This window comes from Phasianus colchicus, chromosome 4 (genome assembly GCF_987193195.1).
Source record: "Phasianus colchicus chromosome 4, bPhaCol1.hap1.1, whole genome shotgun sequence".
Lineage (NCBI taxonomy): Eukaryota > Metazoa > Chordata > Aves > Galliformes > Phasianidae > Phasianus > Phasianus colchicus.
The window spans coordinates 12,159,296-12,187,265 of NC_143439.1; the positions used below are offsets into that span (position 1 = coordinate 12,159,296).

Sequence of the window (27,970 nt, forward strand, 5' to 3'; positions counted from 1 at the left end):
GGGCTGACTGCCACTGGGGGAGGTTCTCTTTCTGGAGATCCCTCTTCTGTGGAGCCTTTTCTGCAAACCTAGCTCTTTGGATATGGGTGAGCATTCCTTCCCTGTTTGTTTCTTTTCCCATTTTCGCTACAATAATCTTTTCAGCTGTAACACCTCCTCAGAGTAGTAACAATTCTTGAGCCTATACCTCAGAGAGGTGATTATGGTTCTGCTAGGGGAACAGTCTCATCTTTCTGTGACTGGCAAATAACCTTCCTTGTTCCTCCTTGGTAAGAAAGATGGTGTTCTGTCTTTTGTTGTTTTTCCTTGTTAACATAGGAGGTGCTTAGGAGAAGAGTCTTCACAAGTTCTTTTCTATGTATTTTGATGCTCTTTATGGAAAATAAATCCATGGGTTGTAGAGTTTTATCTTTGTTGATATGTGACAGCTCTTGATGCAGTGGCAAGATGCAGCAGAGGTGAATTTGGCTTTTTTGAATTTTGGCTCACAGAAACATTCAGGCATTACCAAAAGCCATCAAGAACTTGGGTTGCTACAGCTACGGTTTGGATCTGCCAGCTCAGGAAACCATCTGCTGCCTTTTAAAGAGCTACTTCATGGTCTGTTATATTGGGCCATTCTGGGGACACCATACTTTAGTGCAGGGGTTCACGTATAGTGTATATCCAAATATTTGAAGGGCACATACTGTGCTGCTATCTGTGAATGCTGCAAGACAGAGTCATAGTGATACTCTCCAGTTTCCTCTTTCAGTGCTCCTTGTGTGACTCATAAACACAGCAAGTGTGTGATATTCTTCCTTTCCTTTTATCTCCCTGCCCCTCACCCCAGGTTTGTGAAGAAGGAAATAATGTTCAGCATCAGTAAGGTCTGATGTAAGAACCACTGAATCACAAATTTGAAACCACATAGTGTTGGTCTCAGTCTTTAACTGCACTTAAACCAGCTGATTGGTGTGTATGTCTATGAGATCTGGCCTTGTACAGTAGGCCAGGTAATGAAACAAATTTTACAGAGTAAACTGGTATGTGCTCATGAGGCAAATTAAAAGTAATTAGGATTAGATGTGTGTTTCATCAGGGAGAAAACCTCAGGTCTGGAGAGTGGTACACAGCCTGCCTGAAAAATGAATGCATTTCTGTGTAGTCTGGTAAGAGGCTGCTGGAGAGTGAGGGTTGCCATAGCAATACTGAACAATTTTAAACAGCTAATACTTCCTACACAGCTGAATGGAGTGGGCCGAGGAGCGGAATCTGAAATCATCCTCAGCATAGCTAAGTTAAATTCAAATGCATTTATTAAATGTGCTCTTATGTCACACTGGCTATTCCACAGCCCTCAAAGCACTGCACCAGAGTAACACGCTGTCTGGTACAGCAGCTCTCAGAGGCAGGCACACTGAAATGGAGTGATGACAGCTGAGCACTACAACACAAGATGATTGAAGCCTCAGTGAAGGACCGAGTATGACAGAAAGACAACCCCCGTGTGATGCTGTGTCCATTTAGAAGAGATAAGGACTGGGATTTTGACAGTCTCTTGCAGTCAGGGGTCACTGTAAACTGCACGTTCTAGGTGGCTGGAAAAAAAAGCATCAGATAAACTTATAAGGAAACTGATACAGTGGGTATTTTAGAGAAAGTGATGGCACTTAGGATTTATTTTTCCTGCTCCATCCTGCAGCAATCGTCTGCCATTGCAAACCATTTGGTATTGGATGCTTTTAGAAGGTATGGAGAGGGAGACAGGAGGGATGTGGTTCTGCCTTCCCTAGCACATCTGTAAGAAGCCAACTTACCATGCAAATTTTATATTTGATACATTTAATTTGAGCTCATCTGTTCTGTTTGTAGTTGTTGTGGATTTTTTAATTGGAATGTGGATCAGGTAGAAATCTTGGGACAGGGTGAAGGGAAATTGCTTTGCTTCAGACAGCTGCTGGGAAGATTTGGAAGGTAGGATGACAAGGCAGGTAAGAGCAGAGAAACTGAGAAAATGTCAAGAGAAGTAAGGAGATCCTCTTCCCAGAGATGCAACTCATCAAAATCAAAAGTTACTAATAGTAACTTCAATAGTTTTGCCCCATGAATTTGTCTAGTTTCTTTATGCACCTCATTTTAGTTTGGCATCTGCAGCTTCTCAGGGTAGTGACTTTTATACTTAAACTGCCAGTGCGTAAGTACCCTTTCCTTCTTGAGACATAAAACCTGGTCTTTTTATGTTATACCTCTTCTTCTTGACATGTGGAAATGCTCTTCAGGTCTTTGAAGGTAAAGAGTCTGTTTAGGCTCTTGTATATAATTTGATGCGTGCATGAGAGATAATAAGTTTTTTTTCTGTGATTAAAATAGTCACAAATATCCTTTATCAAAGTCTTTCCTATGAGCATGTCCAGAATACTCCAAATATTTAAGTTCAGCTTTTTGCCACCTTATGCCTTGCTGACTTGTTCAGGTACAGAGACATTATTTCAGGCACAGAAGAGTTAGTAGGCTCAAAAGTTTTGCAACAAACACATTCTTGTTCCAAAGTAAGTTTGTTATGAAATCACGCTGTCTCCAGTGCTGACAGAGGCTATTTCATTTTTGCTGAATACTGTGCAGAGTAATGAATCCAGCTATGGAGTGGCAAAGTTGCATTATACAGTCACCCAAGGGGGTCCTCGTCCTTGTTGTGCGTACAGAAATGTGCAGTCTAGCAAGTAACTTGTATGTGGCTGCATATTTTATTTTTCCTCTAAACACTGTGCTGTCAAAACGTATCTGTCCTGTCACATGGAGGTGCCTCAAGTTGTAATAAAATAAGTTTTAGTAGGGGTATGCTATCTTTCAATGCATCTTTTTATTAGTATTATTTTGAGTTTTAATCCTTTTTTTTCTAATATATTCTCTGCTTTTGCTAGCATGTGATGTCTTGTGAGCTCTGCCCACCACTTTAAACACAGACATGCACATGGCTAGCTGGATGCTTTTCTAATCAGCAGCAGCTGTATTCATTTGTAAACTGACATGCCTGCATGGCTGGGCCTGACTGTTGGTGACTTTCAATAGAAATCCGGTTGTTTTTATAAACCACAGGTTTCTGCAATGTTGTCCATAAGCAGTGGTGTCTTTTTTCCATGTTCATAATCGCAATGCATCTGTACCTCATCTTTTTGCCTGTCTTCTCCATTTAATGTCATTTTCTTTAGGACATTTTTAGTATCTTAATTGTGAACTTCCTTTGAAATAGTTTCATGACTGATGTGTTACAGAAGTGGCTTTTTTTTTAATAGTCTGAGCATCTTTGTCTTGATGATCTCCCTAATAGTGATAACAGAGATGGAGAAGGAAACAAGCTGTCAACAGGTCTGAAATCTTTGCCATCTGAGTAGATTCAGTTCCCCTGCTCTCATCCAGGAGTGAGATTATGAAATTACTACAATTAAATATATATAAATAAAAAAGATAGTTAAGGAGGAAATGTACATCTCTCCCTGTTTCTGATTTGAAGGAAAAATTCTAGAGGCAGTTAGCTCTAGCTCCTCATTTTTACCCTTCTGATACCCTAACAGCTGTATCATCTCAAACAAATGAATAGCATTTCTAGCCCTCCTAAATTTCAGAGGAATTTAGAGTAATTGGAGACATTGTTTCAGAGGATTAGGCAGCCAAACTGTTTTGATTTCCAATAAGATAAAAATCCCTAGGGATAAGTGCTCACCACAGTATTAGCAGAGCCCTCTTTTTAGTCTTGCTTCCCCCATTCCCACTGATATCTTGAGGTATATGTCAGCAACAGGTAATAATATTGTCTCACTGGCTTACCTTGGTTCTGCTCCTGTTTGTGCTTTCTTGCTCTGTAGTACTGAGGTATATTAAACCAATAAGAATTAACACTCCTCTAGTCATCTCCTTCAAATCCTCCCTTCCCTGCCATGTCCCCACAAGAACAGCCTGGGGGCTAAGCAGAGAGCAGCTGAACTTTACAACATGCAGGAGACGTCTTCAGAAATTTAGCAACACCCCCTCAGAAGCGCAACACCAGAACACAGGAGCACGAAGATGGCTTTAGAAAGTGACTGTGAACATCTGCTGCTAAGCTAGCCCAGATGCCTGGGCCCCAGTGTCAATTATCCGAGTTTATGCTATAATCCAGGCATGTCACAGATCCCTTTTGAAAGTGGTTCTTCAGTTCCTAAGTAATGTCAGAGTTTTAGTAACTTTATGATCTCAACCAACTTGCTTTTGCCCAAATCTGGAAGAATTGTGCAGGATGGGTGAATGATGTAACACTGTTTTTTTGCGGAGAAAGCTCCATGATGGCTGTCTCACTTCTGCTCTATAAGCTCTATTTTAAAGTTATTATAAATCAGGGAAGCCAAGAACACTGATTTCTTGTGTAATACCTTATGGATTTCCTGGTTCTGAAAGGCTGCAAGGAAATGACAGTCACTTGCAGACGTATCCCATTAGGAAGTTTAGCTGAAAATTACATATGGTTTTATACGTTTCTAGCTGTTGCATCCCCCAGAATGAGGGCAGGTAATAGAATCTTTGCTTCTTATTTATGAGTCCTCCTGTGAGAACTCAAATAGGAGAGATCCCTTTTAATAATGTGTCTGGCACAGTTCTGAGAAAAGCCTCACTAAAAAATTTAAATAATACTTCCTCTCCCCCGCAGCCCTACCACCATGAACAAAAACACAGAGAAAGGAGGGCAGAATGGAAAAGATGTGGAAAGTAAGGGTCCTTCACAAGGCGCATTCAAGAAATAAAATAACACATTTATATTTTATAACGCGGTCCCCAATCACCAAAGAAAAAGCATAAAATTAAGCAATTCCGTATAAGCATTCTGTATGATAGCACTGCTTTAATAATTAAAGCATAAGTCTTTTTTGAAAGAACTTGATGTGCAGCTTCTTCCTTCCTTTCAAATGCACTGCTCTAACTGATTGACTGAGCTTCATATAAAGCAGTCCTGCAGTATAGTAGCAACTCTGTTTTTACTTTTTTAAAACTTCAGTTTGCTGCTTTTCTTCTTTCTTTTATCACCCTCAGTTTCACAAGATGATCTAACTGACTGCCTTTGACAGTCACAGCCCAAATCTCATGGCATTTTCCAGAGATATATGGCCAAGTGAAGGGGAAGCCAGGTGAAAGTTCCCAGGATTTCCTTATGTGACTGCTGTTTTTATATCTAGAGCACATGGAAAAGCAGGCACCTTAAACGTACATTTTCTGTGCATGAGACTTTGTGCTCTCAGATTCCATTCCAAATGATAGGAACAGCAGATGTATCTTTGCTATTCCATTTTTAAAATCCACGTGTGGACTGCAGATGAAAGCCTGGCACGGAAAGTTTTTCTGCTACAAATGGATCTGCTGGTCTGGCACTATCTGGACTTTTGGAAATGCCTGTTGTCACATTGGTTGTTTTGAAGCTTTTTCTACATTGACTTAAAAGCTGCCTATTTGGTGTTCTCATATGCCCAGATGTGGGAACTGGTGCTGAGGGAGCATGGGGCTGGCTGCAGAGGGCTCAAGAACTGATTTGGTCAAAGCTCCTTCCATCATCTGTGACTTCATTTATGTGGAATAACAAAAGGCCCCTCCAGGTGCAAAATGCCCCAAGCCTTTCTGTGTAGGGCTCTCACTTTGGCTTCCTGACAAAGGCCCATACTGATAAGTGCAGTTTCTTAGGTGTAGGAAAGGGGGAAAACCTGCAAGAACAGCCTTGCTGAAAGTAGAGGTCCATTCTGAGTTACAGTTTAGGGCCTCTGATAAATCCAAAGCCTAATTTCTCTGGAAGCCTATAGGAAAATCTGTAGCTCTAAGGGTCAAACAGGAATTGGTTAAGGGTGGAGATTTTTATTTTTTAATCAAGTGAGCATTCACTGACAAACAATGCAGAAAAGACATTTTCTGAGATTGTTTTTAAGCCTTCTTGGGCAACTGTTTGTTTGCTAGTGACAGAAATGGAAGAGCCGTACTGAGTTAGGGCTTCATAAAGCACAGCTGGATAGGAAAACACAAAGAATATGAGTGAATAATCAGTGTTTTATGACCATCTCTATTTAGCTAATCATGACTTCACCAGAAAACAATACTTACAAGAATGTGGCAAATGTTATAATACATACAAAGGAACTAATTTTCTCAGTGAAAATAAGCACATCTTCCTAAGAATATAAACACCTTTTGGTCTTTTAACTGCCACACCAGGAATGTTATTTTTCAAATGATATTTTAACTCTATGGATTTGCTGTAGACCAAAACAGAAACTTTGGGGAAAAACACTCACTTCTGTGATGATGTGGGTGGGAAAGAAAACTTCCTTAATTTGAGGAGGTGAAGGAGTCACCACTTCAGCTCATTTATTTTTAAGACATTGTCTCTGAGAAACTGGGAATGTACCCAGTATCTTCATATGTTTTCTGTTAGGCTTTCTAAGCAACCAGTGAAGGAACTTTGGGAGCTGATGTTGAATGTGAAGTGCAGGAATTCATGCAGCTTCCCTTCTGTTTATACAAAAGCAAAAGCCAGGATCATTGGTCGAAAGATTGCCGCTCAGATCACTGTTCACTTGACTGGCACCAAATCCAAAGTTGCATGCAGGCAATGATGAAGAAAAGCAGAATCATGTCGCCTTTTAAGAGGCTGCACAGGAAAAAAAAAAATAAGTTACCCATTTTTCACTTTGTTTCTTTGTACTGCTTCTATTTTTCATCTAAGGAATAGGGCAGTGCACCTGAATTCTTTGTTGTTCCTTACTACAGCTCTTGGAATTTTTCACGTATTGGAAGAATCGTATCAGGCATAGATTTCCAAATAGCCTCCTGCCATCCCACAGGAAATTTAAATTGTTATACTTCCCCTGGTCTATTGGAGAAGCCATGATAATTAATGAATGTAGTAAAGACTTTTCTAAAGAGATTTTTAATACTCGATCTCTCTTTTGTGCCTTTTGAAAATGAAATATGATGCAGTGAGACAGAATCCAGCATGAAGTAGTTTGGTAACACTTCCATCTAGGGTACTAGCTGTTTTTAAGACCTGTTATTTTATATTTCACTGCATCAATCACTTTTGTCTGCCCTAAGCTCCACAAGTTGGTCAGGGTTATGCTTGAAAACTGGAACATCCAGTAAGTGAACAAACAAGGAAAGGAGAACCTGTAGGAAAAAATTGCAGAATAAATGCACTTTTCTGTGTTTTCTATTAAGTCTTTTCTTGGCTCTTGTGGAAAACTGGATGCCTGAATTTGTACTGAGGAGTGATTTGGTTTGTGTGAATATACAGTGTCCTCATATGTACATTTCCTCTCTGTTGCTGAAAGAAAATAGGATGCATCACGGTACGGCTGGCCCAGCCCCAGCCCTTCCATGTGATCACCACAGCTTTCCAAGAAGGCTGGCATGCCTCACAGTTCCAGTCTCATTTCCTCTTTTTTTTTTTTTTTAAATAATGCCATTGCTATTCAGAAAAGCTTCTCCTTTCGCAGAAAGAAAATAAAACAACTGCTGAAGACTTTGAATTTTCTACACGATGTTCATATTTTTTAATTCAGGTGTATTGTTGTTAATGTCTAATGTAATAGCTTGTTCTCCCTCTCTTTCATGTTGTTAGAGTGTGATTTTTGTAGTTCATTTTTCTTTTATGGAGAATCAGTTTTTCAGTTTAGCCTTAGGCTCCTTTTGTACACAAAATGGTCTCAGAGTGTTCGGGACTCGTAAGGGTAGTAAGAGGAAATAAGGGAAAAAATGATGGTAAGTCCTTGGCTCTTGCTGGAAGATATCTTAAGATGCAAACCAGTGGTTACGTAGGTTTGACATATTGAAGGTTTATGATGTTAGACAGCAGCTCTCCTTTATAAATTACTGTGATGACCGAGGAGCCATGTATCCTGTTCCTGAACCCAAGGAAGAAAAGTCTGCATTTGTTTTTCTTCTCAAAGCATCTTTCCAGATAGTTACTCTGGCTATGTAATAACTAACTCAACTATTCTATTTTAAAACTCTTGGTATTTTAATTTAGAAAACAGTAACCAAAGTACAAAAAATTTTTGATAGAAGCTTGAAAGGGGTAAAAAGTGGAGAATATGAAAAAGAAATATATTGAAAATCCTATATGCAAAAGCGCAGTTGTATTCGTGGTCATACTCCACAGCTGCTATGATGAATGGTACGTTCAGTAGCAGGTTCTTTGAGATCTACTTTTACAGAGATTGAAATAGAGGAAGAGATGCTATTCTAGAGGCTGATTATGGCAAAATAAGGACAAATACTTCATGTCAACTGTAGTGCTTCTGTCAAAACTGTAACATTCATTGTCACAATAATTTTAAGGAGAATTAAAATTAGAAACATGAGTTCATGCCTAGGATGTCAGAAAGGCCCTGAAAACCGACAATGAGAAAACAGAATAAAATATTTGGCACTTTTTGAGTCTCCCCTACTTCCCTTCTCCAAAATGGGTTTTTTTTTTTTTTTTTTCCATCTTGGATGTGATTCCTTCAGTTACCGAACATCTACTAGTCCTTTAGTTCTCTGGTGCAAAATAATTCCACAGGATGCAATTGTTTTCTTCTTTTAAATCACAGACACTCTAATTAGCATGCAGGAATCCAGCACAATCCTAACAAGGTGATATGGTAACGTCCTGCCAGGTTACACCACTGAGTTGCTGCTTCAGCTTTAGCTTCCCAAATCACCTGAGTCCCTGATTTAGTGATAATGTAAGCCCTGAAGTCAAAAGGCTTGCTGAGGCCAGATCTTCCACAGTGAGAAAAGTTCTCAAGTAATTTGACTTCTTATGCAAGTGTCACAGGGGTAAGTTGAATTGCTATTCCCTTGGATTCACAGAGGTATGGGAAGTCCTCTTTTTTTTTTTTTTAAGAGGCATTCAGAGGTAAATGGTCTCCTTCTGGTTCTGTGAAGAGCTTTTACATTTCAGCAGTCATACCATTATAATGAGTCAACCAACGGACCATCTGGTCCTGTATTTGATCTCTGGTAATGGCCAGTACCAGATGCTTCACAGAGCAGAGCTGCAGAATCTACAGCCGAATAACCAGCCAACAAGGGAAGTTTTTTTTTTTCAGCTCTTGTCAATTAGTGGCTCATTTATGCCTTATAAAATGAGCATTTGTTATTTCTAATACTTTTTGTTATCCAATAATCTTAATTTTACAGTTGTTCAATACTATTTTTATGAGTTAAAGGAAATTTGCTATGGAGTATAGGTATTCCGGATGCATTACTAGTAATACAGATAATTCATTATTTGTTCCAGAGGCTGTCGTGTTCTTCAGCTGTGACTTGCTATTTCACCCTAGCTCAGTGGGGCTTTGTTCTTGTAGTGACAGGAGTAGAAACTTGAAAAAGTCTTAATGAATACCACAGCTGGATGTAGAAGGGATTCAGTTGAGCAGGCCCTGCTTAGATGCAGGGGCAGAGACAATAACATTGAATCCTAATTCAGGATTATTGAGTACATTTAATGTTTTGGATCCTGAAAGCTCTGTAGATCTCAGCCTGTGAGATGAAGAAGTGATACCTTTATTAGTACCTCTTGGTGCTATTGCAGTAGAAACTATCTAACAGTATTTTCTAATTTGCAATATTTGCAGGAATAAATAGAAAAGAAGCACAGACTGAGTTTATTTCAAGCTGTCACTTCCAACAGATGTGTTACCATGCGCTGCACTGGCCAGGCAGTGGGATGTTCTCAGTTAGTAATGGCTTGTATATTTAAACTTGCTATTTTTAGTTCTTAATCATATCACTTATCCTTTGTTTTCCCTTTGATGACAAAATGACGAACCTTTGTGCCTTGTGAGACAAAATTTGATGTGCTGTTTCTCTCAGGCCTTGAGGATTGTTCCAGAACTTCAGAAATTCTGTATCTCAGAACTATTTAGCATGTGGTAGGCAGGCAGAGCTGTGTAACTCTGCCTTTCTAACTAAGCTATGTGTCAGTGAGGTTCAGTGATCAGGAGCTGATACAATGGCTAAAATCTCAAGTATCCTTCCCAGAAAGCTGTCTTGTTCCTTGGCTCACTTCAAAAATGACTCAGGCTCTCAGCCTTTTGGTCCTGCTCATTTCTCAGATGTTTTGATCTCCTTTTCCTACCTGTGCTATGCTTTACAGTCTTCTAATTTTGCTGTTCAGAAACAGTTATAACAGTGAAAAGGACAGTTCTTTTTTTCCTTTTTTTTTATAAGAAAAATTATCCAAGAAAGAAAGGTTCACAGATCAGAGCTGCCATCTAGCCAGAAGAGTGTTACAAAGAATTAATTAATAGATGGAAGGAGCGTGCAGAAGAACGTGATTTTACTTTGAGTGCAGTGAACCAGCACATTTATGACAGAATTGCTTTGCAGCTACCTTAGGGATCACAATGTAAAAAATAATCTTATGCATGAGACAAGCAGTGGTGGAAAAGACTGCACTTCACTGGAAGTTAAGTGTGGAGTCCTGAAGAGTAATTTTGTCAAGTGTGTAGGAAAGCTAATTAAGTCAAATAGCTGTGAAGTCTCACTGCTTCTTCATGGCAGAGATGCAATTGATTTCGCTTCATATAGAACTGTGTATGTCAATAAGTCAAGAATTCATATATGGCCTAGAAAATGATGAACTGTTTGAGCAGGCTTAATGCAGTATGCTGTACAGTATGGATGCAAATGTAGGAGGTTTGAGAGGCTTGTGGTTTACAGATGTAGGTTAAGATTGGTTCTTAGATAACTGAACATGCAAGTGCTACCTCTGATAGATAAGTTATAAGGTCATATCTAGGCTCACTTCTTTTGAACCCTGTGTGATGTGGGTATCTCAGTATCTGTCATGCAGAACTCTCTCAAGTTACACAGAAATGGTGCTGGAATTACTTATTTTCCTCTTTGCTAAAGGAAAGGTTACCCTTGTTTTCATCTCCATTTCATCAAAACGTACCAGCAACTTTCACAAATCACAGCAAGCTGAGGGAGGGGGGAAGGAATGAGTAAAAAAAAATAATCTCTTTCCAGTGCTAATATTTACTGTGGCATCAAAAGACAATTGATTCTTGCTATGATTAACTGCAAGAAATCCTAACACAGCAAAAAAAAAGCTGGTGATAAATTGACACAGGGAAGGGAACTGAATGAAAGGAATAGGTTTTCACTATAAGCATAAACTAAAGCATGGCCTCAAGTGACCAGATGGCTCAAGGGATTAACAATGCTATATGGTCTTTTCACCTTCCTCCTGTCCCCTCCTCTTCCAGCAACAAGTTCAAATATCTGAGTTAGTAATGTAAGGATTTAGGCAAACATAGCTTAAAGAGTCTTCATCTGCCACAGGCAGCATGGTAAGAGTTGTCACTATCTCATAGCACTGTTTGTGAGAAGAATTTTATGTTAGAGTTGTGCACTTTTTTTTTTGTTTGTTTGCTGCTGAAATGAAAACATTTGTTTGGTATACATTGAAAGCCTTCAGTTTTCTTTCAGGCCCTTTTAAAAGGCATCATTATGCTTATGCCCATTTTGTAAACTTTGGAACAAAACATTGTTCTGAAATGTAAGCAACATCATTTAAAAACCCCTACAAATGTTTGCTGATAAGGAAGAAAGAGCTAGATATAAAACAAAAATTTGTGAACATGGACAGGGGATCTTAGTTTTCAGCACACAGTGTTGTCAAATGTTTTCCTGAACTTTTAAACATTCTACGTTCACAGAGGCACACACACACATGAGAGAGCACCATCATGAGGGGTAATAAGTGAAAATTCTTTAGGGAACCTTAGCAGACAACATACTACTAATTGACAACATTTTAAGTCATTTCTTGAGGATATGAGCTAGATGATGTGTTTTTTTCTTTTTTCTTATATCTATAGTACTTGCTTAGTAAATAAATAGACTTCAATCCTCTTCTTGAGAGCTGTAGGTTTTCTGTGTATCAAGAGCATGCAAAGCAATAATCAGGGCCATTGGTCATATTCTACATTGAAATTAATATTACTGATGATAGTAAAATATATATGAGGGAAAAAAAAGTAAGGCAAAAAGCTAATGGAGCATGTACATGAATCTAACTCATACTACAGCACCATCTGTTCTTGTGTGGCACTTTTTTAATTCCAAAAATACATCTGCAGCTTGGATTTTCAGCTGGTCAGACTGCTGACTTTTTGCTATAGACTTAAATTCTCTTTCTTTTCTTCAATAGAAGTAACATTTTAGCCTCTATGCAAGATAAATGCAGAAAATAGAAATGTTAGTTGAGTTTAATGATCTGATTTTCTGCTCAGCTTTGATAAAACTGTTTTTCTCCTTTTGCTTTGTTGCTTTCTTTCTGATGCCTTTTTTTCTCCCCCCACCAAATGCATGATTTGTATTTCAGATGCTAAAATACATATTTTCTTCTATGTTTGGGCAAACTCTTAATGTTACATTAAATTTTCTTTCACAAATCTTGACCTTTCATGAAAAGCCCCACTGAATTTACTGGCAAAATTTGATGGGATTTCAACAGAGAGGAAGTTACCCTCAGGGATGTCATTGTGGCAAGGCTGTAATGCTCCCAGTGAGCTCAGAATGGGACCATATTGCCTGTGATTTCACACTGTTTCTGGTCTGACCTAGCAGTACATGCTGTTACTCTCTATAATGTTGTGTCTCAGACAGCAGTACTTAGGTACTAGCTGCACAGCAATATTTGGGTACAGTGGCACATGTGAAGGACAAAGTTTGGATTATTAATCTCTGTTGACTGTCATAAGCCACAAACTAACATTGTTTAGGCTACAGCTTGGTACTATACGCTGCACCCTTTCTTTACTCCCAAAGATATAGGTGATACCACTGCAGCCTTAAGTTGGGATGGGTACAGATCTGCTAATCTGTACAACTCTGGAGCACACGGACAATACTTCCTTACTTAGCTACAGCATACATGAAGAGTCAAGGAGCTTGCACATCTTAAAAGCATGAAGATCAAGACAGGTGGTTTGTGTGCCTTTTGCCTTTTCATATTTAGGCCATTCCATTTATATTAAATAAGAAAAGGGAAGAGAGGGATGCTCAGCTTGAACAACAGTTCCTGGTTCTGCCAGGGTCTTTCAATAAATCCTTACTTTGTGCAAAAAGTAATCATTAGATTGAACAGTATTATGGAAGAGAAGTTCAAAACGATATCACAGCTACTGCTGATAGCTCAGTACTGAGTAGGTAAACTTTTGCTCAGATCCTCTTTCTCCCAGAGTCTTACCATATTCGCACTAAACTAATTAATGTAGAAAAATAACATGAGGAAAATACATAACTTAGTTTTAGCTGATCTTGAATAGAGTTGGACATCCGGAAGCAGGGAGTTGCAAACTAAACTGTGTGTTCATCAAGTCACTGCAAATCACCTGAGAATACGTGTTCATATCTAAGTAGTCTGCTTTTAAGTCTCTTTTTTTTTTTCTTCAGATTGTCCCTCATTTTCTGTCATTTAATACTTCACAAGTATTGAAGCATCCTTCAAAAACTTCTGTGTAAACTCCCTTGGATCTTGAAGAATTTTTCTGTATTGTCTCTACAAAACACTCTGATACCATCTACCATCATGTCAGCTATTGTATGATTTTCACCACACTTGCAGGTATAGCAATTTTACAGTACGCTTACTGTGGTGGCTTTGGCAGGAATATGAGCCCGCATTTCTTATTCAGATGAAACTGCTATATTCATTCATATAATTCATTGAATGCAATTAATAGAAACAAATCATAGTGACACTGAATTCATGAAGTTTACTTTAGGTTTATACATTGTTAGGAAAAAAAAATGGATCACACACTGGCACGCAGAGGGTTATATCAGCCATAGACTCATGACTTTGTTGCTTCTGCTTTCTCTGGTTAATGTGGGCTTTCCTTTGGCTCTCCAAAGGTCACACGCCATTTTTCTCTTTACTTGAAGTCTTGGCTCAGATATGGGGGTAGTCTATTGATCTTCAGCCATTTTAAAATTCCTTAAATATATTGCTTTCTGTGATGTATCTGCAGTGCATAGTGATGCAGTCTGAAAGCTGCAGTGCTGGTATCTACATTCATTGAAGTTTATCGTAGACAAAATATTTCTATGTAAGCAATTTTGTGAAGTGAAGAACATAAAGCAGTGGACTCTAAATGTGGTTGTACATATGGCAAAAATAGGTTTTTCATAAAAATCCATTTCCTCAGTGAGTACTGTCACTGTATCAAAACATATTTGAAACACAATAATATTTCTAGAGGAAAAATTCCTTGAAACTATACATAACCAAGAGTAAGTGCAAAATTCAGCCCCACAAGTTCAGCATCAAGATCTTAGGTGTCAGACTTATTTTGAACCTCGGTAGTTGGGACAATTTTATAGTCCTTCTCAGATGACAATAAAATTCAAACCGGACTGTAGAAACGTGCAAATGTTATTGTTAGTCTGTCTTTCAGCTTTGGTCTCATAAAACACATTTGAAACTGCAGATTTTCAGTAGGAAGGCTGTCAGACCGCCAGCCTTTCAGGACCAAGGGAGATAGAATGGCGGTGGGAGGACCAGCCTTTTCAAAGGTGGGCATAGGCCATGTAAACAGATGTGGCTGCAGTGAATGGGCCAGCCTGAATAGCGACATTGTTCCTCGCCTCCCAGAGCACTGAGCAGGCACCAGCACAAGTCACACTTGCAGCTTAAAGTCTGCCTGTTACCGTTTGGGGGTGGGGGAGTGTGTGGAGGGACAACCATCACCAAACCTGACTGCATTTAAGTTTTATTAAGTCTATCAAATATCACAGACGTTACCCCCCAGAGCCATTTCCAAGGCATTCCTGAGCAGTATTTACAATAGTTTTTTTTTTTTCTTTCTGTGTATAGCAGAGTTCATTTAAAGAAAGACACCATCAAAGCCACTTCAAGAGGAACTTTTGCTTTTTTTAAATTGATGTAGTAGTTTATTTTGGAAACTAGCTCATTTTCCATTGTCTGTGACTCACGATGGGCCTATAAATAGTAGCTTTAATACATACATGGATACATAATGCTGCTCAATAGCTGTACATTAAGTGCATTCCAAGAAGGAAGACTGGAGAGATACTGTAAACAGATTTTGTATAATGATGTGCACCCGGCATTCAGTAACATCTTCTAGACTGGTTGTAGGGAGACAATTTGAGTGTGTTGACAGAATTTCAGCTTGAAACTTTCATGCCTCTGCTGAGTTATTATACACATGTTCATTGATTTATTTCATAGGGATCTGTTATTGTTGAATACTTGTAAAGGTCACATATACCAGCATTTGGAAGCTTGCCCAGGTTCCTTTAAATATCCCCAGGGACACCGAGTTTTGTGATTTCTGAGGCCTTTCTGGGGAAGAGACAGGAGTAGAAATGCAGCTCTAGTCTGAGAGTTTTAACTAGCACTTCAGTAACAGCTCTGTAAGAAAATTCTTCATAAATACATACCACTGCATTCTGGTGCACAGGAGTGGTGATTTTTTCGTTCCTCCAGTAATGAAAAAAGTTTGTGAGAATGTGTTTCAGATGCACGCAGCCTTCCATTTTGTTAAATTTATGTGTAAAGATTGTGTCCCTATTTTGTAGACGTTTGTGCTGTCTGAAGCATGCCAAACATCTCCGAAACAGAAAAAGGAGAAGCAAAATAGGAGGGAGAATAGGAGAAAGGAATGCATGATTTTTAAGGGCCAGTTTCCATTTGTCTCATATTCAGAAATTATGTGTAGTACTTCTGTAGCAGCTAAATGAGCACGTATGTTAGGTCTACTGATGCTAATTTTCCAACCTCGAGGTCCTTTGTCTGTCTCAACAGCAGCTTCAGTATGCTAGGAAAGTAAAATAAAACCAGCAGACAGCATGCTTGAAATGGTTTTTCAGTGTTGCCCTGAAAGTTTGCAGTTCTGCTGCAAACCTGTAGACAAAGGCAATGTACAGGAGTGTGCTTGATTCCATTTATTTTTGGAACAGCACTTGGTTCTTTGTTTTTTGGCGTGCTCTTAAGGCTTGTTTGATTTTTATTTTATTTTTTTTTCTTTTGGTAGTATGAGTCTATCTCAAAAAGAGTGATAGGGAGTAAATAAGGTGGCCTAATTTAATTTCTTGTTCTGCTGTGCACTGACTTTGTGTCTCAGGTCATTAATGGATCTAATAGGATTTTGGCATGAAACCGGGGAGGGGGAGGGCAGGGGATGAGCCGCAGAGAGAACTGCTGCCTTTCTTAACTCGAAAGCAATGTCAGGCCTATCAGCCTTCTCTTTAGTCCTTCCTGACAGAGCTGGAGGCATTTTTCTATACATGAATGTGTCTCATGCATTCATGAGGCTTTTTGACACCACAGCCTCTTTTGTTAAGAGCTAGATCACTGCTCTGCCCTTCTCCCAGCTGCCATATGGTGCTGTGGAAAGAGCCTTTCAAAGAGGGAGTGGGACTGAGGGACTGAGGCAGAGAGAAGAAAGAAATTGAACCGCAGCAGATGAAATTGATTTATTTTCAGAGCAAAGGGGGCTTGTGACTGCGACTGGTGGAGAGAGGGGATGCCTCAGAATAGAAAACCATTGCCCGAGCAGGCAAACAGGCTGTTCAGATGACAGCCATGCTGTGTGTGCTTGCTCTCCGCACAGAGCCCTTGAAAATAAACATACGCATTTTTGTTATCTTAGTAATGCTATCTGAGAACGACTTAGAGCCCCAGTGCCTCAACGTCGGACCTCAGCAACTTCATTTCAGCTTGCAATTTTCACTTCTTTTTTTTTTTTTTTTTTTTTTTTGGAGAACGTAATCTCTCTGCTGTACCACATGTGCATAACTGTCAAACATTAGTCTGACAACCTTGGAAGTTTCTGAAAGGTGTCTGTCCTCAGCATGACAATTGGAGAAGTAGTGCTTAAAGGAAAACACCACTTGATAATTTCCTCTGTGAAATGTGGGCAAATCTACTGAAATAAATTGCATTTGTTCAGACCTACAGGATGTTACCTTGTTTTACCAGGTGACCTTTATACTTCTCTAGAATATTAAGACCACATCTATCTTATTTTATTTTTTCTGCTTATACCACCTTTTGCTTCAAAAGGAAGGCTGCTTTATGTCTGCCTGCAGTCAGTTTTAATTCCAGACTGTGTGTCAAAAAAAAAAAATAAAAAAGGAAAGCAATGCATGAAAGTTGGAGTTAAAATAGTTTATTTTGGAGATTACTTGAATTTTGAGGCAAGTTGAACTTCAATTTTGATGTCAGTATGGATCAGAAAAATATGTGTAAGAATGGACTTTTCAACTGTGTTTAGGAGAACTTCTGATTAAACTGATTGAAATCACTATTCTTATTCCTAGAAAACTTACTAAATCTCTGTCATTATTTTCATGCCTCTGTAGGTCTAAACTAAAATAGGGAGGATTGGGTATCATCACGACATTATGTAGAATTTTTGGAATTTTTGTTTTAAATTCATTTGGTGTCTGTGTTCCCTGAACTGCTTAAAGAGACTCATGGGAACTGTAGTTCATGGGATATGCGAGAGGGCTGGGAGATCAAAGATCTGGATCATTTCCACAGGAAGAGAGGGTAATAAAGAGAGAAACAATAGGAGGGTTATGGTATAAGTTTGCAAAATTGTGATTGGCACGGTAGCTAAGGAAGCATTATTCTCTCTTTCTCAGTGAAAGAACTGGAAGGCACCCAATATCAGTTTAAAATAGAAGTTTTGAAGTGAATGAAGGAAAACTCTTTTTTTCACACTACACATAGTTGAATTAAAGCTCTCATTGCTGCAGGAAATTTTAAAGTCCAGACGTATAAATGGATTTAAAAAAATAGATTGAAATATTCATTTGAAGATGCATAACGTAGATCTTACGCACAGTGCTCTGGATGCAGTCCTTACGTCAGGAAGTCCCAGAAATGGCACATTTTTGGAAGCTGAAACCATAAGCCAGATGAAGCAATTAACCTCTTTTTTTTATTTTGCCTCTTCTACCAACCACTGTCAAAAGCACAAATGTGTACTAAGTTAACTTTTTACCTGACCCATTTTAATTATTCTTTTGTTCATATAAGATATTAATCATTTCCAGTAAGCTGGGCTCTTTCCTTACTCCATTTATCCTGTCAGGTACCATTCATGTATTTACTTCCATATTTCACTTTTGATTTTTTAACTAGAGAAAAGATGTTGAAGCATTTGGGAGATTTACCAGACAGGATAGACCTGTCAAAGGGGAAAACTCAAATCTACACTTCCCAGGAGACACGATGGGAAGCTCAATTGGCTTTTGAAAGAGGTTGAACGGGCTCCAAGCAGCACACTACTCTTCTGAAAAATCAACTGCTTGGCTTGGATATAAGCCAAGATGATTTCTATTATAGACAGATTCTTTTTGAATAATAATAAAAAAAGCCATTTTTGTTACAGAATAAACTATTGCTTAAAGACTGGATTTTTCATTTCCCAAAATGTGCTGGGCGGTTTATTGATCATTGCAAATTTAAGAACTCAAAATAGCAACCAGGTTTACTAATCGCCTAAAGATGGCTTTAATCCCCACTTCTGAGACAGCATTCTGTATGTTTGGTTTGTTTCAACTTGGAGGTAGATCTTCTCTGTCAAGTTTTGGCACCGTAAGGTAGGACTGACAAATAAGGAAAGTAGACAAAGGCAAAACAGGAGGCATAGGCATTGGAACAACTAGAAGCAGAAGAGAACCAGCTAGGGCAAAGCCAAATGATTATGAAGAACCCAGGAGAGCTGTTCTCCTCACAGGTGCATTCCTGTGCTCTCAGCTGATGTTGTCACTCTGTGAGCTCCTGGATCTATCCTGCGGTTTCCATTTGTCTCTTTCACACATATATGGCATATGTTGTAGATGATGTAACTGCAGCATGGTTCTTTGTGTGAGGGACAGAAAAAGAGGGTCCCTGATGTTTTGATGGTGTTGGTAGGCTCTCGCTGTGTTGTCAGTGCCCAGTGCAGCATGCAGTCCCAGCTACCTTGTCTCTCCCTCTGTTGGTGTGTGTGCTCAGCCTGCAGCAGCACAAGAAAGAAAGGTCACTTTTTAAATACCCCACGCAACACAGCAGATGCGTAGGGACAGACCACAGAGGTCCAGTGGAACCCTGCAATGCTTGGTGCAGTTAAACAGGATTGTCCTTTCACCCTATTCCCTGATCAGAGTAGATGGAGAAATGCCAGTCTGAATTCCTTTGGCTTCAATTCAGTGGTGCCTTTGAGTAAGAGTCAGCAAAGCGTGTTTTAAGTTAATGATTGTGCTACACGCAGTCCTCATGGAGAACATGTGCAAGGGATCGTGTTCCCCTTTTATGCATATGTCAGCCCTTGAGAAAAGCAGAATGAGATGAATAAAACCACTTCATCAAGATTATTTCTGAGAATTTTCCACTGAGTCATCCAAGTTTCATATCTTTAAGAATTTAAATGATTATATGGTCGAGTTTTGCTTTCTACAAATAAATATGTATGCAAATGAAGAAAAGGAAGAAAAAAAAATACATATTTTTTTAGTTGGTGGTGGTCACAAAAGAGCTATTGTGTTGCTTGTTTGTTGCATTTTTTGTCTTTGTTTTTCCTTCCTAGGAGTGATTCTTATTGTCAAGACACTGAAAGTACTAATCCCCTTAAAAAATGCTGCTGCTTTTTGAAAAGAGAAAAACAGCATCTGGGCTAAATTCTGACCTCGCATTAAAAATCATTTTTAGTCACAAAGATGTTTATTCAGTATTCTTCTCTACTACCTTTTATTACAGTAGGAAAAGAATGGCAAGTTTACACAAAAGAGCAGATAAGTGATATGTTTTTCTTCTTTGCTTATTTGTATTATCATTATGTGTTCATAAGAGAGAAAGAAAGACTCAGCTTGGAGCAGACCCGTGACCTGTCTATCTCAGGACTATTTATTGGAAGTGCTATAGGGAAGGGCATGAGAACCTGCATACTTCCAGAGGATCAGTCCTCTCAGCTCCGTGGCAGCGAGAACTGTGGTCGTAGCTCTTCCTTTAGGTCTGGGCAAGCACGTACTCCCTTCTAGTTCTCTTGATGACCTGTTGACCATCAGTTGGTTGAATATTCAATCTACTGATCCCTCTAGAAAGGAAGTTGAAAGAATACAAGTAATGTGCAAGAATGCATTCTTATCATGTGTTTAAATCAATGTTTTACAATGTAAAGGAAATTATTAAATAAAACACATCATGTCAACAATTTCAAAATGTTTTATGGAATCACAGTTTTTGGCCAAATAGCTATGGATTTATACATAAGATCCAAACTGACTGCAGCATGGTTTTGATGTTCAGATTGACAGATTTATGATGTGTTTTAAAATATGCCAGCTATAACTATGTGTTTAATCCACTCAAGAATGTCAGGTGTGATCAAATATTCATACAAGAAAGTGCTTATGAACTGAACTAAAAAGAGTCAAAGTACTTAGCACTTTACTGTATTAAAAGTAAATTGTTTATGCAGTATCATATGGCCGAAAACTAGGATTCAAAAGTGAAATGTTTTAAAAAGGTCAAACAGATCATTTAGTAATCTAATTTTCATACAGAGTCAGACTCAGTATAGATCAGATGCAATGAGAACAAATGGTAATCACTTTTGACAGATTTCTTTGTTTCTGATAATTACTGTCTTGATGTTGTATTTGGGCTGCTTCTTATTCTTAACAGCAGAGAGGGAGCTAGCTAACCAGTTCTTCAAAGGTAGGTTAAATATGTAGATGCAAAAAAAACCAACCCACATTTTAGCAGTCTCCTCAGCATTTCCAGTATGGCGTCCTTTTGCAAAACCCTATTACAAACTCATGGCAATGGTATTATATGTGGGTAGTTGGGCCACGTATTTCAAAAAGGGAGCTAAAGAACTGAAGATGGCTTGTTTCAGGTACTGCAGCTACGTAGAGTCCCTGAGGCCATGAGATCTGAACTAATGCTTGTCACTCCGTGAGGAGGTGGAATTCATCTTAATTTTCATTGAATAAGGAGTCTTGGAAAATCATTTGACAGGACATTAAGCAAGAGCTGATCTACATTTCAGTTCATGATTCTGGGTAGCACAGATGTGCCAAAATGCATTGTTTTTCAGTTGCTGCTATTCATATATGAATTTGACAATGAAGTCATTATTATATGAGAGTCATTCAAGTATCATCATTAGGTGCCTCATTACTTTATGACAATTATGTCCTATCAATATCTGTAATGTCAGTAAGATTTCATGGGGGATATCTGTAGGAAGATCTGTATACTTAGTATTTAAATGTACAGCTTGTGGTGATTATTATGATTTTTTTCAAGGGAGGTATCTGACAGCCCCACTGTATCTTGATGGTCCTATATGCTCTAGTTAAGTCCTTGCCATAGTTTGACTATTGGAACCGTGTTAGTGTCTTGCCTAGAATGAAGGTTTTTCTGGAGGAAAATGTCTTCAGTAACTATATTCACAGGAAAGGGCTACTCTGAAGAGACTACTGATTTATCAGAGAAACCTTTGAAAGCTCTTAGTAATGATATTGAAAACTTATATTTAGAGAAACACGTGTGAGAAATACTTGTATTACACATGTGAGTTGCAATTTGGTTTTATATTACGTGGATGACTTTTTGGAGCGCTTTCTGTAGCACCTATTGCTCCACATTTTCCTTTTCAGTTTAGCAGCATTCAATCAGCAAGACTTCAGCAAATAGCTCAGATATAGTCTAACTAAACTAATGCATGAAAATCCTGGGAGGGCAATATGCCAGAATTTGACACTAGCTAATCATATGGTTATTGCAGAAACATCCATTTCATTTCATGCCCCAGATTTCCAATAGCAAGATGTAGCCAAATTACACGTACAGCAAAAACTGTTTGAACTAGTGCTGCTAAGAAAGTATTAGTGTATATGGAGTGTGTAGAACTCTGCTTCCCAATTAAATCAAGTTGTTGTTGTTTTAAATGTAATTAATCTGTGTTAGTAATGAAAATGCATCAACAGAATGTCAGCTGAGCGATTAACAAAATCTTAGGGACTCTTCCAGCCCATATAGTAAATAAATGATTTGTATGTAAATATCACTAAGTTAGGCTGTTTCCTGAATGTAGGCTGTATCTGGTAGTGAAGCAGAAGAAATCAGCAGAAATCATCGCTCTCAAAAGTAATTTAACACTCAGGGAATAAGTTACTCTTAAAAACAAACCTTCATTTACCTTTAAGACACAGTGTAGAACTGGGACTGAGATAGGACAGTCCTGGACAATCGCTTAAATCAAACATATCTCATAACTTCTGATGAAAGCTGAAGGATATAGGTCCTTCATCTTCTGCACGCAAATTCCTATGTATCAAAGCCTTGACTGATGCTCTTTGTGGAGATTAGTCTTCAGCAATCTAAGTTCAAAAGCCTGATAGCTCCTTCAATCTCCTTTTTCATTTTGGTCTTCTATCTGTGTTATCTCACATCTACCTGCAATTGCAAAGACTGTCTTTTTTTTTTCTTCTGCATATTCTTTTGAGATTTAAACTGTTGAAGCAGGAAATGGGAACACAGAAGAGAGAAATTTTGCTACACATGGACTTCCAAAATGAATGTAGTTTTACAGTTAATTAAAAATTGTCTGCGTATGGAGTTTCCTCTTCAAGGAAACTGGTACTCGTTTTGTCCATAGCCTTACTTGTGCTAAAATATACAGGGTTAGGGTTGTGCAAGTTGGGAAGAAAAAAGAAAGCCTGGGTTGCTTAGCCTATTTAATGCACAGTACTGTTATAGTCATTCTTCTTCCTGCTTCACATATCATTGATTTCTCATAAGTTAGAAGTGTACTTTGCTCAGCAGCTGAAGGTTTATTCCTAAGTATTTTTAACCTTCTGCCAGATGGTTTCTGCTTAATTCTGGAAAACAGACAAACAAACAAAAACCTGCGTAGAGATTTAACCTTAAATACAAGTCTTCTCAATTTATCCCCAAGCTAAGCATAGGTCAGTGGCATACATTTCTGCAGTCTTGACAGATCCAGTAGGTGATTCCTTAAACAAACACAAACCCAAGCAGAGGCAATATTTGCACAGATAGCTATCAAGTCAAACAAAATAAGCTCCATTTTCATTACGGAACACAGTGCAAGATGCACATCCAGCCTCTGAACAGAAACACATTTCTTCTGGCATTTCAGCTCTAGATCATATTGAAGGATGCCTGTACCCACATAAATAAAGTTGAAAAGCCGTGTGTAATGAGAAGCAGGATATTATCCCGTTCGTCACTGTTAGGGAGCTGCATGCCTTCTAACGTTCAAGCTGGATCATATAGCTCTGTAGTTACACAATAGGTAAGTAAATATTGAATCGCCCCTCTTCCTGTCCCCCCCCTTCTTCCTCCCTGACCCTAAGAGGAACTGTGGAAAGATTGTAAGAGAGGGAAAAAAAGACAGCTTACATTTGCTAGAATTTAGCTTCTGGCAAGCGACATTATAAGGAATTCATTTCCTGGCACATAATTTACATGTCCAGTCCTCCCACCCACTCTTTTTTTTTTCTCCCACCCTACCCCCACATCCCTCCCCTGAGCTGCCTGCTCTGCAGTGTTCCCGCAGCTTCCTGCCTTATGTTTGCTTTCTATTTTCATATCCATGGGAAAGGAATCTGCTTTAGCAGGGGCTGCTATCCTGCCTGCACCAGCCAGCCAGGGCTGCCACCTCTAGCTGAGGCCACAGGTATGTGGACTTCATTAAATGGTGATGAAGCATTGAACAAATGACTGTCATTACATTTTGGCAGTGTCAGCTGGAGAAATTTTCTCTTTGCTTTGAGGTTTTTCCTTTCTGCTGGCAATAAAAATAAAATAATTTTTGATTTTAAATATTTAATCTAAATCCTGTTTTAGGGTGTTATTTTCGGGAAAAGTCAGTTGTGTCCCTCTTGCTCATTAAGGGGCTCTCTGTTGTGTATCTTTGATGCTGCTTTGGGCAGCTCTGCTACTTTGATCCTCTTAGAAATAGGCTCATTACAACATCCACCTCGCAGACTAACACTTCAAAGAGCTTTGCCAAGGACAAAGGGAGGAATTTAGAAACAGAGCCAAGTGGCTCTCAAGTATCTTGACTAAATTACCTTTGTACTAAGAGTAACTGGCCCAGTTGCAATTCTGAAAGGAGGAAACAAAGAAGTAACGCTCTGTGCTTCTTCTTTAATGCATTTCATATCAAATTAATAAACTCACTCAAAATCTTAAAGAATTCAGTGCCAGAACAGCTGCTAAACTAAGCAGACACGGTTGTCATCATAACGAACTTCACAGTCACTTGGACTAAGGTGAATCAACATCACTGCAAGTTTCACCTTGCCAGTGTGATAAAGCCAATCGCACAGCCAGTGCGACTAAATGAGAAAATGGGCTGTTCTCAAAATTGTTACCTCCTGAAATACCAGTAATGGCATTATGAGTGGTTCATACATTACGAGGTGTCCAAATTGGTAGCATGTCTGTAATGATGTGTATTGTATTGGTCAAATCTAATTTCATTACTTCTGGCATGTTTGATTTAGGACTTCAGTTAGGAGTATAATGCTATGTACTAATAGTATTATGTGCTTTCAACACCAATGACAGTAATAGATGCTGTACAAATAGAAGATACTGAAGTGGCTTTGTCCCACATAAACTGCAGTGCCAATTGGAGAGCTCAGCTGATACCATGAGTGTCTTAGGAATACTGCATGTCACGAGTGGGCAATGCTGCCTAGCCTTGTGTGTGGCTATGAGCCTAGGTCCTCAGCTCATATTGCCATAATCCCTGCCATGGGAAAGGCTTTTTCTTTTGAAATAATTTATGACCATAGTTTAAGTAGTAATGATTCTTGAAATAAACACTCTACATATCAAATGTAGATGACAATCATTATTCTAATCACAGGAACCTAGTATTACAATGCAAGTTGTACCTACTACTGTTGTAAGTATACTAGGCACCTCCTAAGTGCCAGGATGAAGGGTGCAGGTGACTGTCATTCATCAATCCTTGACCATGCTCATGAACTCATTTATGACTCCACAGGAATTGTCATAGCCTTTTGCCTATATATTCTTCTATTGCATCTTCCCAGCCATCCTTGAAACGTTCTCTTCGAACCAATCCTTTGTTCTTATGGAGAGATATCGGTGAGTTTAATTAATGAGTTATGATTTTTCTGGGCAACAAGGAGATAGTAACAACTTTTTGCTTATATAAACTTATTTCATAATAATGATAAAAAGATTATATACACTTGGTTTGCCTCATGCATTTCTTTGTCAAGTGTGAACCACGTTTTCTTTAAACTTGTTATTAATCTGTCACAGCCTTCTTTTCAGAAGAATGCTTCATCTTCACAATTCAGCAACACGTCTGGGGAACCTGCCTAGCATAGGCAGAACCTTTGCTAGCAGATAGGAGTACAAGAGTGCAGACACTTGCAGTGTAATCTTTTATTCCTGTGTCTAGATGCAGTTTAGGTTCCTGTGTGTTGTATGAATGAGATAATCTTGATCTGTCCATCGTGCTTTGGACATCAGTTACTGCTATGTCTGGAAGATAAGACATCTGTACATAGACAAGTCTTCTTCAAACAGCATGAATGCCTGCAGTGTGCTGTATAAACTCTGGGATGAAGTCCTTCCTTCAAGAGAATTCTTTGCAGGTAGAGTAACAGTTTCCTGTTTCTAATGCACCTGTTCTCTGAAGGAATTCCCCAGAGCAAAGACTGGACTATAATGCAATTTCCTAAAATGGTCCCACTTTTTATTCTGTCACTGGCTTTAGAGGTTATAGGCACTGACAACAAGACTCAGCAGCAATTTTTTCTCCACTTGTACATCACTGACAGAGCCAAATGACTCAAGCAGTGACAAATAGTGCCCTTTCAAAACTGTAGTTATTCCTCACTATATCATTCCTGTTTCTGTTGGCACGTGCATGCTGTCAGATGTAGTTTCAGTATAGCAGGGCACTAACGCAGTGGCTGCTATGACCTTTTATGCAGAAAGGTAATACTTTCTCAGACTGTGCTAAGCAAAGATAGAAAGCTTATGATATTCTTCTACTCTTGAACTGACCCTTGTTATTTCTGTCTCTAACCTATGGTTTATCTTTTCACAGGAAGTTCAGAAGTGTTTGAACAGCGTTTGAAAGCTTGCTGAGAGCTTACCTCGAGGAAAGAAACTCTGGCAACTAAACTCCTGGAAAAAGCTTAGGGCCTTTGGAGGTTTACTGTCCTGACGGACTATGCATTGTCTTGAGGGCTATAACTTTGAATTTAGTTGTCTCTAAATTTCTTACAATTTTTAACACAGCTGACCTTTAGACAAGGAAATACTGGTTTCAATTCACATCCCACCCCTTCATAGTTTTTTTCCCTGCAAGGCGACCCTAATCCATATTTTAGGTCCTTTTTTTATATCCGTTGCAGGCATTGCTTTGTGGTGAAACACTGAGTTCTGCAAGGCCCGTGTATTAGTGTACCCAAAGGAACATCCATGCCCAATACATGAGGAAAACCAACTTTTGCTAATTGCTTTGCTCTGCTTATAATACTCAAAAGCTATCTGCCATGCCCGAGAAAAATTATTTTTCTTGGAAATATTAGCACTGTTTCCAAGATATTTCACTCTCTTTTTCAGAAGCCAGCAGGACAAATCATACTGTCTTGTAAAATATGCTTACTAGAAAGCTAATTCCAGTGCTCGTATAATTTAATTATTTTTTGAGCAACATAGCAGTGTCTGTAATAGATTCTCCATCTTCAGTCCCTCTTGTAAAGATGGAGTAGATTCTTCAGAGGTAGCTAACTTAATTGGGAACAGTACCAACTTACTGACACTATGAATGCACATAATTCATCATTCTTTGTCCTGGAAAGTCATTCTTCTACAACTCATAGATATTTTTCTGTTTTTAAGTCATCATATCACTTCTATATAAGGCAAAATCAGGTCTTGACACACTTCTCAAAATTGTGACATGTCTTTGGGAAACTGTTTTCTAACTGCATGTTTCTGTTCTTACTAAGTTTCCCTAGAAATTTTAGGTTTATCATCTGTTTTTTTTCAGAAACTCAAGGGAATCCATAGCCATAGGAATATATTAATGAATTGGGACTGCTTTCTCATGGGAATTTACTCATTTGGTTAGTTTCTGAGGAAAAAAAAAAAAAAAAGAACACACTTGTTTTTAGGATAGAAGCTAAAAAATCAGACAACTATAAAGGAGAAATGATGGAAAGGGCTGACAAAGTGGGACACGAGGGAAGGGAATGGCTAGGCTTTCTTTCTGTCTTTAATGAAATGTTAGTCCTTATTTTACCCCAATACTACAACTCTTGATTTCATGAGAAACTACACTCCCATGTTCCTTAATGGCAGAAATAAAACCCAATGATCTGAGATTTTTTCTGAGAAAAAGACAAAAAGTACAAATTTTCTTTGATGATATGTCATTCTAAAGACCTATAAGTAACTAGGTATTGTAAACAACCTAATATTTCTTGCATTATATGCTAGCTAGTTTCTAAAATATCTAGGGAGTTGATATCATACTAGAGTGTCTAGGTGCTTGTGTTTATTATTGGCTTTTGGAGCAGAAGCAGATAGATTTGCCTCTAGTCCATAGCTTTTATAGGCTTCCACAGTAGAAATATATTTTTGTTGTTTGTATTAATTAATAGTAAATAAATAAATCTGAAGTGCAATTAATATTTAAAAAATATACTTTAATACTTACTAGTTTATGATAAAGTTATATATGAAAGTATAGATATATATAAGCATAGGTTTCAAAATTGTATCTGCAACGTGGGCTTATCAAGATTATATATAAAGAGTAAATGCAATGTGCTTTGCTGGCTTTTTTGTCATCGTGAAAATACAGAGAAGCATCTTGTGGCTGATGTAACTCACACATGTAAGTAAAGAATTCTCTAGTAATTATTTTCT

The 27,970-nt window shown here is 38.5% G+C and overlaps 1 long non-coding RNA gene across 1 annotated transcript; it reads left to right on the forward strand.

Annotated features, from left to right (window-relative positions):
• Positions 1 to 27,719, forward strand: LOC116226165 (uncharacterized). Its single transcript, XR_016465826.1, has 6 exons — positions 1 to 86; positions 23,178 to 23,333; positions 23,643 to 23,717; positions 25,059 to 25,162; positions 25,485 to 25,680; positions 26,139 to 27,719. It is a non-coding gene; the product is annotated as an uncharacterized LOC116226165 (long non-coding RNA).
• Positions 27,720 to 27,970: the final 251 nt, after the last annotated feature.